Here is a 13,318-nt window from a genome sequence, read left to right on the forward strand (position 1 = left end):
TACATCCTACTTTCTTTTCCAGTTGCTGCTTACTAAGAAAGATTTGTCTGAAGGATAACTATCCTGATCACAAACTTTCCTTAAGCCCTTGGAATAAAAAGTAGTGTCTCATTTTTTTCCATTTGCAGAGGATAGGCTACCATGGTGATGACCTTGAGCCACAAAAATGTGCACAACAGGTACAAGTAGCAAAAAAAGTATCATAGATAACTTCATATGTATAGACATTGATGCATGTGTTACTTGGCACTAGGGAATTTAGGAGAATAATAAAGTGCCTGCTTTTACTTTTTAAAGACAGTGACATACACAAAATGATTGATTGTGATAGAGAGAATTGCATAATACAATGTCCTCCTGACTAGATAAATGTATTAAAAATGTGAGAAAGACCAGTGGGTGATATATGGTAAAATAAATATGAGTTCATGGTGCAGAAACACTGGAAAGAAAGCAAAAGCCTGTTTTTTCAGATATGCATACAGAAAGATTTTCAGATAAGAAATGGACAATAAAGCTATTCTGCATAGGGCTGGTTATAAATCCACCTAAACATCATCATAATTTGTTTTGTAATTTTGTGTTGTAGTACAAATCCTTAGTCCAAAAATAGAAAGCTAGACTCTTAGTCCCAAAATAGGACATAATATAAAACACTGTAGACAACACTGTATGAATAATAGCAAAAGAGGAGCTTAGAAGTAACCAGACAACACTGGTTGCTTTGACTATAGGTAGTAATTGCAATAGCAGGATTTCACAACATTCCAGTGGGAATTATGACAAAGGCCATTTTTCTTTCCCCCCTCCAGTGTTTCTTGGGAGCCATTCCAAGCGCCATGCAGGAAAAATTGTAAGGATATTTGACTGGTATCAGCTTTTTGGAGGAACTACTCTGTACTTTTAGTGGCTCAGATCAGATAGTTTATGACATGGGCTGTTAGAAAACAGGAAAAGGTAGCCAGTGTCAGTAAAGTATTGCTGTAGAGTTCATATATTTATCCTGCTCTTAGTAACAAACAATGAATTTTGCAGGTATATTTGAAACTGGCATGAACTGGTAGACTTTGATACATACTCCCCAGTGGACACTAAAAAGAACAAGGGTAAGGGAAAACATGGGAGTTCTTCAAGAAGAGTTAGTAGTTCATTCAAACAAAGAGAAGAGACAAACAGAGCATCACCACTTTGTTTCGACCAGAAGGAAACAGGTCTGCATCAAACAGAGAGATATTTTTTAATCAGCATGAAAAGGATAGCTGAACTTGGTGGTAAATTAGGTTACCTAGTGATAATGAGCAGAAGTGAAAGGGATAATAAATCAAGCAGAGCGTAAGCAACACTCTCTAGATCAGATCGCAGCTTGGGGAGGATAAGAACAAACTGAATTTTGATGAGGGATATTTTGGTAGAGTGCAAGAAGCTGTACTGGAAAGATTCTAAAATGCCACTGAATTCTAACTTCATTAGTAACTGCGAGATAGAAATCCAGACAGCCATTTGTAGGTAACATCTTCAATAAGACATGAAAACGAGATAAGACAGTAGTATATATTGGGAGATTTATATTGTCTGTCTATCCTTTTCGATTACTCATGCACATTCTCAGTATGAAGGAGAAACTTTCATTGTCTTCTTAAATTATCACCTCTTACAAGTATATGTCCTGCCATTTATACACCGTGAGCAACCCTGCACTCTTGGAGCAATTCCCTCCATCTCCTTGAAACTTTTCATGGAGTTAAGTGACTTGGTGTCACTGACGGGCTGGAAATGAGAAGCACAATCCTGAGTGAACCTCACTAATGCTCACTTCTCAGTCTGCAGCCTCAAGCCTTCTACATCAGTAAGGTACAAGTACCTGAGATTCCAAGTTTCCAAGCATTACAGAGAAATATTAATCAATGTTCTGTAAAGTTCATAATGAAGGTTCATTACCTTTTGAGGAGGAATATCCCAGGATTTTCTCTCCTCATCCACAAGAAGCACTGATATTTGAATGCTTTTATTGGTTTGTGTTAGAGACCTGACTGCTTTCTGTGTTTATATACACCCCCACTGTTATGAGCATTTAATTTAAGACCGTTATTTTCCATCAGTATTCCCAGTAGTTCTCTAACATCTATGCCTCAGTTGAGAAATTGAATGCCAGCTAGAGAGAAGAAAGATTTATTTATGTATGCATTTAGGTATGTATGTATTTATTTAGAAAGCCATTTAAGTAATTAATTATTTTAGAACATATTATAGCAAGAAAAAAATTATTTGTTTCCAAATTGCCTACAGGTAAATCAAATATTGGACAACTTGGAAGATCAGCTAAAAGGTCTTTTTTGAATATATAATCTCAGTCTAAATGGGTTACTCTTGCAGAAGTCTTTGTAAAAATTTGCTATAGTTTGAGATGGACATAGTTCGAAAGTAATTCTATATGAATAATCATGTGAATGCTTGCTAGAGCTTTCATTGTGCTTTCAGCAGGTTTCCCACTCTTCCATCTTTGAGTAGAATTTAACTAAATTGATATGGTTTTATATTACTGTTTTATGATTACACAACTAAAGCACATTAAGAGGAATGGTTTATGATTTGACAGAAAATCAAGATGTAAAAAGCTCCTTGCATTAAGATGTTTATCAACTATTCTGCAAAAACAGACTGCATTTCGTATTTACAAGTGATAACTCGTCTAGCTGTTTGTCACTTTTCTTGAAACCTCAGAGCCGTACCTGTTGTGGCCACCCAGTGCTTTAGGTGTCTGACCTTATCAAAAAATCGTGAATTACTATTATCCATGGTTGCTTTGGAGAAGAAAGACTGCACATCTGGCTATTATTTAATTTCCTCAGACAAACTCACCAAGGAAAGTTTTTGGGCTTCAGGAAACAGTCCAGCAGCCGAATTCGAGAAAAATAAACTCCCACTTTTAATGTATAACTTTTCTCTACCTCTTCCAACACCACTCTGAAATCTTAGACCTTATTTTTCTGGCATTGTATTGAGATTGGAAGAAGAAGAAGAATAGAAAAGAACTAAAAGTTCATTTTTAGTTTACCATGTGAGTACTATATGCTGGAAACAGTAAATTCTCTCTTTGCTGGTCGGAAAGTGACTGAGCCTTTGGAAGTACCTGTGCACATTCAGTTTGTGATACCATTTATGACAGAGGAAAAGACATCAGAATATATGTGTGATATTCATTGGCAATATCATCAAGTCATGAAATGGGAAAAAAGATTCTTTTTTTTTTTGTCTTTCTGTTGTGCTCATCTCTAGATAGAAAAGCTCATACAGAATTTTAGGAAATGGAGGGAAGAATTAGCAATCAGGAGCCGGTAAAGACTGAGGATTCTCTTTTAAAACTTACAAAATCTGCAATCCTTTTCTTGGGGGAAGAAAGCACAGGAACGTTGCATACTGTTTATCTAGCTATCACAGACAAAGTGAACCAGAAACCTTTTTGTTGTTGTTGTTCTTTCATCTCTACTTCTTTCTACCTGATTTAAGTTCCTGACTCTTCTTCCCTACTTCAGGAAGGGAAGATGACAATCTGAGGTAAGTCTAACCACTCAAAATACATACTTTTGGCAAAGGTAACTAAGAATATAAGGAAATAATATGTGGGGTTTTTTGAAAAGTAATTAATTGAGGAAGAGGAACCAATTGTTTATGTGAGAGAATTTGATTATTTAAAATGGAATAAAATTAGGGAGAGAATGTAGACTGTATATTAGGGGAAAACATCAGAATTTAAATGGATTTATTTTTGTTCTACTCCAAACTTTCAGTATTTTTGTCAGGTTATTATAGTTTATTGTTCCAATATCTGTAGATAAATAATATTTAGTAAAACTGTGGTAGATAATCTTCTAAATATCCAGATTCTTTATTCTATCATCGTTCCTTAGAGCTGTATGTAGGCCTTCCACTAATCTTCATAAAAAACATGAAAAACTGAAATCATATGCCAGTAAAGCAACTTCTGCTTTTCCAGGGTTGTAATATTTTGCTTCATCTAACTTATGTGCTTCCTATCTGTCTCTTCTTTTAAATAGTGTTGACCCACAGACCTATGCTATTGAAGTCTCAACTTTTTCAAGAATCTCTGATCTCTGAGCTACTCTTTTCTTATCTGTCTGCTGGTTCCTCATTCCTCCAGAAAGATTTCTCTTCCTGAATTTTCCGTATTGAACTATTTCATTTACCTTTTTGCTCAACCTCATGCCTGTTAAGGACGGGAAATTGGAGCTCACAGACACTGGTTTAACTTATTTACAGAACATGAATCCAAAGATAGAATCACCCTAGGATGTCATTAATCTTTTTCTAGGTATTTGTTTTTGAGCTGATTTTTAATAAAAATATCTCTAGCCCTGCAGGATTTTTATACTGAGATGTGCAGTGAACCCTCTTCTGTTCACACTTTAAAAGTAATGTCAGAAAAACAGGAGAATGAAACTGGTAAAAAAATCAATTTAGAAATGAAGACTTAATTGTCAAATGTTTGTTGTACTTTTAACTCTGAAGGTTTCAGATTTTCTGATTTGAAGCCTTTGGAACAGCTCAGAAGGAACTATGTTACCTCTTATATTTGTTGCTCTACTGCTCTGAAAAAAGACTGCCACTTAGATTTTCAGAATGCTTTTTTTATGTTCATTGCTTCACCTCTTTAAAAACATCTCTGGAAATTAATGAGAGTTTTACATAGTGTGATACGCCAGAATTTATGTGCCCCTGCCACACTAAATGATATTTACATTGTCAAACCTGTGAAAAACATGCATCTCAATTCCCAATACAAGCAAATACTGACAGCTGCTTAAGTTCATTAGGCAGTGCTGTCCACCAGAAGAGTCGTGAGTCAAAAACAAGCAGAAGCACAGACTACAAACATCAACTATAAATAAGACTATTTTTGTAAAATATTATGCCATCTAGTTTATGGGGTTACAGACATATTCTTTGAGGAGTTTCTGTACTTTTACTACTCCTGTAATGAATTATAAAAAGAGTATATTTTCTTTTTAAAGACTATAATTTTTGTGGAAGAATGATGGAAATAAGAACATAAGCTTATAGTAATGTAATACTTTGATAATGAGGTTAGTCTTTTAGTTCATTGTTCTTCTGGCTAATTTGTAGGTTAAATTCAAACTTTTAAAGAAAGATACCTATTAACATCAAAATAGTTAGGAAGGTGACACTGAACAGACATGAGATGGTTTTGTGACCCAAAATATTTTAAAAATAAGCCAAAAAAAAGTCCCTTTCCCAGATGCTGACTGTTGTTTTTAGGGAAGTTCCAGCTGAGAGCTTCAGGCAAATCTGTGAACAAGTTTCCCAGTCCTTCACTTGCAGGTTGGGAATTTGCAAGGTGCATTCTTGTGCCTCTACCAGGCCAGGAGACTACTTCTCTGGGCATCCATCCTTGTTCTGTCTGTGGCTGAAAACCTCACAGGCTCTCTGTAGCACTTGGAGAGTTCTGCAGACACCACAGGATGTTCCATTAACATCTTTTTAATTGGGATGTTTAATTATGCAGAACGATTTTCACATTCTGGAATCACAATTAGATGTTTCTGCAGAAGGTTTTCTTCAAAGTAGGTGTGAAATGGGTAGCTCTAGTTCCCAGCTGAGACAACTTGACAGGTGTTTATTGGACAACCACCTGACAAATACTCTTCTTTCACCCTGGGGAATAGGAGAAAGCAAGTAAGGGAAGAGAAAGGAACCAGATGAAGAAGACACTAATGGATATACAAGGGCTGGCACATTTTTTTATATCTCTGATATTTTCCCTTCATTGTCCCTCATCCCTTGTTTTTAGCCCTTGGTCCATCCCCAACTCCAGTTTTATTCCATCATAGATCTCAGTGTCTTCCCCTCCTGTGGTTAAACTTTGATTTCTTGGAATATATCCTGTATCTGTCTTGTATGATCTTTTTTGCCATATCTACTTTCATTGCAGGAAGGTATTTTCAGAGGATTCAGTGTATTGAGCCATTCAGTGGTAATAACAGATGTATGGTAACAGTAATTGTGTAAGATTAAAGCATGCTGAGTTAAGACTTCAAAGAATTTAGCTGCTAAACACTACCGAATCTGTGCTGAACCTGTGCAAGATATTTTTTCATTTATTTTATTTTCCCAAGATGTTACTGAACTGACAAAATACATTTTAATAGTGAGAGACTGAGTAAAAGACAAATCTTTGAAACACAGGATTCTTTCTAATCAGACATAACACTCCAAATCCAAGGGATTTAAACTCTAGCACAAAGCAAGTGTGAGTCCTCCAGATCTTCTGTAGCTGAAGAAACAGTGCATATGACATTCCCATGACAGATATAAAGCTAGATAAATTTTCAGCTAAAATAGTTAAGATGCAATAGCTTATAAACCCCTGGGAAAAAGTTCTAGAAGAGAGCTATTGATTTATGCAAAAAATAAGCTTTGTACTGAATGACATGACAAGATATAATTATTTTATTAAAAAAAACCCCCAAAATTCTGATGTTTAGTATTTTGATACTACTGAAGCTACTTCCAAATCTTAGATCCTGGAACAATCCTGTGCATTGTATAAACTTCTTTTTGAAGATGCAGTCAAGCTAAAGACCACTGTTGCCAGCTTATTTATACCTATATTGAAAACTTTCAAAAAATATATCAGCTTGAAATTTTCAGTTGGAAAATGTGTTTTCATCAAAGATTAAATTTTCTTCAAGAACTTATTTGAAAAATTTTTATTTATAAAACCAAATCAAAATAGCACATACTTATATTGCCAAAACATTTTGTCAAAAATTAAATTTTCTTCAGGAACTTATTTGAAAAATTTTCATTTATAAAACCAAATCAAAATAGCACATACTTATATTGCCAAAACATTTTGTCAAAAATTAAATTTTCTTCAGGAACCTATTTGAAATATTTTCATTTATAAAACCAAATCAAAATAGCACATACTTAAATTGCCAAAACATTTTGTCACAACTTCTAAGAATGTGATTTTCCTTTTTAGTAATTTGAAAATATACTGGTTTAGGACATAACTTTCATCATAAATTGTTATATATTTTAGCACAACAATTTTATCCAGATCCAGGTTATGACACACATGGTTGCCTCATTGAACATTTTAAATTTGGATTGAAAAAATAATACTGAAATTTTAGAATATTTTTCCAGAGCCACACTTGTTGAATAAGCCTTGGCTTCCTAATAGGCCCAGGGAGTTAATTTTCAAAAAACAAATAGTTGCCTGTCATTGTGGTCAGGTGTATCATCTCTTAAAAGTGATTATACACAATGTAAGACACTACAGATGGGATGTGTTCTGCTTAACTTATGCAAATATCCTGCATGTACATTTTCTGAGCCCTAAGTAAGCAGGGTTTACAGTGAAGCACCTGGGGAGTCCAACTTGTCATTAAAGCACTCGTGGCAGTGAAAGCTTCTGAACTGCCATACTATCCAGGTTGGACAGTTTTTCTCGCTGTGGAGATCTTTAAAGGCTCCTCCTCTCCCCATTAACTGCACAGAAACATGAACACTTATTTCACACAGGTTGCTTCGTTCCATACATAAAAGTAAATGGACTTTAGATGCCTAGATTAGATGGTCTGGATCCTGTTATGCCTTTTGTGTTTCCATATGACTTGTAGTTACAAATCTACTCTTTTTCTACAGCCTGTGGTTTTATGTCACTGATGTAGAAAAGAGACAATGTAGAGGATAAAAGTTAACAAGTTGCAATTTCTTTAGCTTCTTTTACTCAGTCAGATTCACGGTTTTGAGAAGTGGCTTCTTGTTTTATAGTGTAGTATGTACCAATAACAAAAACCATACTTTCTTGCACATTCCCCCCCTGCCCTCCCTCCCCACTCACAGCACTAGGGAAGGGCACAGCAAGATGGCTATGTCTCCTAGTGTTGTTCTTTAGACAGGCAAACTATTAAAAAGATATAACTCATCTTTGTCTGAATGGATTTTGTAATAGGTCTCTGAAATGAGAGCAAAAACTGTTTTCCTAATAGGATTGTATAAATAATGGCACTGCAGGTGGACTCACACACATGCAGAACATATCTAGCACTAAAACTGTGTAAAGTAGTGTGGAGGCTGATTGCTACTTCTTGTACACATTCACAAGATGGATTGGTGAATTAAAATCTCATTACCTGTGTTACATTATGTAGCCTTGTTATGTGTAATTATTAAAGTCAATTTGCTGCTCTAACTTGATGACCAAACCTAAGAACTTCTTCAAAATAGAAGTAAGCGTTAACAGTGTCATAAGATTTCAGATTATTAATCATGTGCAGTTTACCAGTGTCATCATGCCATTGTTTTTAAATATTTGTCCTTCATATTGCTGGTATGCAGCCGTATGTCCAAACTTACTTTCACAGAACTAAAAGACAAAGCAAGAGCTGAATCTTCCTATTTCTGTGTTAACTCAAAGTCTCATGTAAGACATTTAGAGTCAAGGAAAAAGAATGGGAAGCAGAAGTTATATTTGAAATCTGATTTTCATTTACACTAACTCTGAAGGCCCTTACAACTACTAGGATGAAGTACATTGTCCTTCATATAAAACTGACACTTGAACCTTTTCTTTAAACTCTGAGACATCTACACTGGCGTGAGAATAGTGTTAGGTCTGAATTCAGAAGACGAGAGACAAGACTGCTTTTTCACCACCGTCACTGGCTTCTGAATGTGAGGTTCAGAGAATGAAAAGTATTGTTATGATCAGAATTGCATGAGTTGAGAATGACTTATCCTAACTCAATACCTTTCAGAATAATAACCTTTAGAGTTACTTCCCCTTTAGTCTATGAAATGTAATATTGCTAGAACTATTAAAACGAATGGTGGAAACCTTACAAAGCGCATCCCCATACGTTTATCATGAAAGTGTTTCATTCCTTTTTTTTTTTTTAAGTCAGCAAGAAAACTGTCAAGAGTTTAGGAAAATTCTCATATTCGAGTATAAATCTGTCACCTGTGAACGCTCACAAATGAAAATACAAAATGAACACTCAACTCATTTCTAACAGGTGACTTAGTTCCTTTTCCAAGGTCACAGCTGTTGCTTTCACGGCAGCTGGAGGGACTGATGGGCGGGTGAAGCAGTCTGCAACCCAGCTGGGCCACTGAGCCTGCAGTCTGCTGCCACTGGAAAACAACCTCTCAGCCCAAAGCTGATCCGGACCACCTGGTTTGGATATAACGAGTACCCCGTTTGCTTTTAGACAAGCCGTGCTGTCAGTATTGCATTCATTACTTGTTAAAAGGCTTTGTGAAACTTTGATTATGAAAGGTACTTAATGTGTAAAAAGTTCCCTTTTGTTTTTTTCTCATAGACCTTCATTAGGAATTACTGAAGCACAGAGGAGGAGAGTAGTACTGACACTGATAGCTATCTCTGCTAAAAGTTAGTGGAGATAATTATCTTGTCTTTGTCACTTTAGTCTGTAGTTTAATTTGCAGTGCAGAAGATGAAGACAGATCTATGGACTATAGCAGTTATTTAAGTATTAAAGTCTTCCAGCGTCATTCTCAGTGAAGAGTGTTTCACTCTTCAGATGTAGTCCCATAGATTTCATTAGGGCTACCAGGTTTTGCTCACCAATCTAACAAAATTTGTGCTGAAAGTGGAAAATCGTAGTGGGTTTTGTAAGGAAGAGGGCTCATGTGGAATAGGAATTTGTGGTTTTGGGCTGTGTGCGAGCATGCTTTTTGTTCCCGTTTCTCATCTGGTGGTATGACAGATGGGCGCCATCTTGTAGACCATTATGTTCCTAAAAGGTCTTGGAAAAGACAAAAGAGAGAAAGTAAACTTGCTGTTTCCAATGAGACATGGTGGGAAGGGGACTTTGCTATCCATTGGCAAGAGGCAACTGGCCAACCTGCGTTCACAGGCATGATGATCAGCACACCTACAGCTGCAAACAAACTGAAATGTTAGCTGTACCTTGCTGAGTGCAAATTTCATAAAATTTTATATATAGAGATGAGCTTGTTGTGGCATGAATGAAAAATAGGTGTAGGGGAGAAAGGACACAAATTTGTAGGCAAGCAGGCCTCCAATTCCAGCCCTTGTTCACCACACTCTTTTGGTAAGGGGGAAGCCAACTTTGTTCTTGCTGTTCATGATGTATAATCGTAGCTAAGACGAGTTTGTATAAAACATGTATCCTAAATGCTCATATAATCTATATCAAACTATGAAAATACTAAACCTCAGCACTTGATTTACCTTTTGTACCTCTGCCTGACATCTTTCTAATGCTGTTCGTCTGAACACTAGTCAATTAGCTTCAAAAATTAGTATCATTTTGAAAATTATTTGTCATCAGTTAATTTATTTTAGAAAATTATTCCAAATTGGATTTAAAATGGGAACAAGATAAGTATACATGTCACTATGTAGTCACCAACTGTGTCTTGCCATGCTAAAACCAAAACTTTCCACTCACAAACAGAATTCAGTCTAGATAAAAGCACTAACTCTGGGCACAGAGCCCGTTGAAATCACATGTGTAATCCGGAAAGGGGATCAGCACTTCTACAACTGCAACTTGAATTATTAGATTCAAATTATTAATTCTTAAAGTATTTTATAATCTTTGTGACAGTAGCACAAAATCGTCATTTCAACTTATACCAGTAATTAAACTGTTTATGGACATATTGACATAACGTATTATTATCGTCTGCAATTTCCAGTTAAAATTAGTATTACTTTATTTTAGTCATTTAGCACACACATACAGTACATTTATAGAGGAGAAAAATGTGAACTGTTTTGCAATGAATTTATTAACAATGATTGCAAGAATAGCTGTACTAATATTGAATTACAACACTTATATTTTACATCATTAACCAGTCTTTTCTACTGTAAAATTGAGGTAGAAGAATAATGCAATGCAATTTTGGCAATTTCCTTTTATTGTAACCAGACTACCTGCTCCTGCATTGTTTATGAAGTGATGAGCATCGCAATGAATAGAAATTTATATATAATAAAACTTCCTAGAAACTTTTTCTTGCATAGCGAGAACAAAGTGGTAGAGGAATAAAAGAAAAAGGTTCTGCTGATGTTCCTCCTGGACACTGTTGTTGCAGGAGTATACCTTTATTTTTTTTCACTGGAATTAATGATTTATCTCAGACTATGATGTAAATGTGTTGTCTTAAATTAGACATTATAATCTAAATGGCAAAAGTAACACTGAACAGCAGTATTTTGTACCTCATATGCCTTATAATTGAGAGATATTGAGCTCCTGGAGTGAGTCCAAAGAAGGGCGACTAAACTGGTGAAGGGGCTGGAAAATAAAACTTATGAGGAGCGGCTGAGGGAGTTGGGGCTGTTTAGCCTGGAGAAGAGGAGGCTGAGGGGAGACCTGATTACGGCCTACAAATACTTGAGAAGGGATGGTGGGGAGGTAGGGGAAGGGCTCTTTACGTTAGTGTTGGGTGATAGAACAAGAGGAAACGGGTATAAGCTTAGTCAGGGGAGATTCAGGTTGGATGTTAGAAAGTATTTCTTCTCTGAAAGGGTTGTCAGCCACTGGAATAGGCTGCCCAGGGAGGTGGTTGAGTCCCCATCCCTGGAAGTGTTTAAGAACAGGGTGGATGAACTACTTAGGGATATGGTTTAATGGGGATTAGGGATGGTTGGACTGGATGATCTCTAAGGTCTTCTCCAACCTAGAAATCTATGAAATCTATGAATAGATATGAACGTGGAATGTATCGTAAGGCAAATCTACCTTATAGAATAACCAGCTTTACTAGTGCATTATTTACAATTCAAGTTTGTCAAACTGCTGTCACCAGGCTTGTCTCTAAAGACTCAGCAGTCATTTGTTGTGAAGTATCTAGAGAGAGTCCTCACATTGCTGACCAAGGCATTGAGTTGTTAGGCATTTCCTCTGGTAGTGAAGTGATTGGCCAAAGATTACACAAAAATTCTGCCTTACTTTCACATTAGGTAACAGATAAATGCAATATCACTTTACATAAATATACACACAGTCCTGCAGAGGACTTAGAGTCAGAGCTGTCCTTGATGAATATGATCTCCAACCCAAAGTTAGTGCAACTGCATGGACTTAGCTGTTTAAATGCTGTCAGGAAGAGGAACATCTCTCTGCAATAGCCTGGTGGCTCAACCTGTTAAGCATATCTAATGTCAATGAGTTTTAAGAGATGACCTCTTTGTCATTTTACCCTGTGTGATTCGCTTCTCTGAAGTTCTAGTTTGTCCTAGATATTTCAGTTTTTATCCTGAATACTTCTGTCATCTTGCACTTAGTTTTCAGATTCCAAAGCCTTAGAGATATTCATGCAGTGAACAGTAAATACATGCATAATACTGAGGATAAATTAGATTACATTTGAAATATGGTTTTGTAAGACATAATTTCAGTGTTCATACCAGTAGACTTCCCTGATGTAAATTGAATGTGACTCATAAATCGACATGGGCTCCCCAAAACAGCTTTGTAAAAACAATATGCCTATTGCATTTCACTAGACCGTCTATAATAAAAGATGAAACAGATTCAATTGTTTAAAACAGACGATGTAATGGATGTCAGTTCTGTTGCTGTCCACATCTCTTTCTGACGTAAGGATACACACTAAATTGTGACTGAATAGCTGATGTTAATCTACCAGATAAAAGTTGAAGCTTAAATGGTGACATTCAATTTGGAATATTCCACTGTAGAGCTATCCTCCAAAGTCGTTATTTTATTTGTCACCTAGCTTTTCCATTCAGTGCTCTGACTGATAACTTGTCTCCGAAAGATTCTTTATAAAGCACCATCATTTAGATTCCTTGTGCTTACATACTTTATTACTGTATGAATGTGAATGTGTGTATAAAAATACTGCACAAAACCCTAAAAACAATCATCATTTTGGAAATTAGGAATTCAGAGAGTACCTAGTTGTTATATTTCAGCAGCTAAATCTCTAATATGAGTACCAAATAACAACAGATCTGTGACTGCAGATGTCGTTGACTGAAAACCTAACCACATTTTATAACAATTAAGATTAGACTTTATGCCATATAGTTTGATATCTCTTTTGTGCTTGTCTAGAGCACAGTATTGTTCTGATGACATCGATATTATTTCTTGCTACATGCACAGCATAATGACTCAAAGTGCATATGAAGTGAGTGAACTAGTGTCTGATTTACATTCCTATTAACCGAAGTTTGCTTTTCTGAGCATAAAAGTTTCGAGCAACCTGGCTTTGTTCTTTCATCCTGTATTAGTAACCATTG

Source organism: Tauraco erythrolophus, chromosome Z, assembly GCF_009769465.1.
Source record: "Tauraco erythrolophus isolate bTauEry1 chromosome Z, bTauEry1.pri, whole genome shotgun sequence".
NCBI lineage: Eukaryota > Metazoa > Chordata > Aves > Musophagiformes > Musophagidae > Tauraco > Tauraco erythrolophus.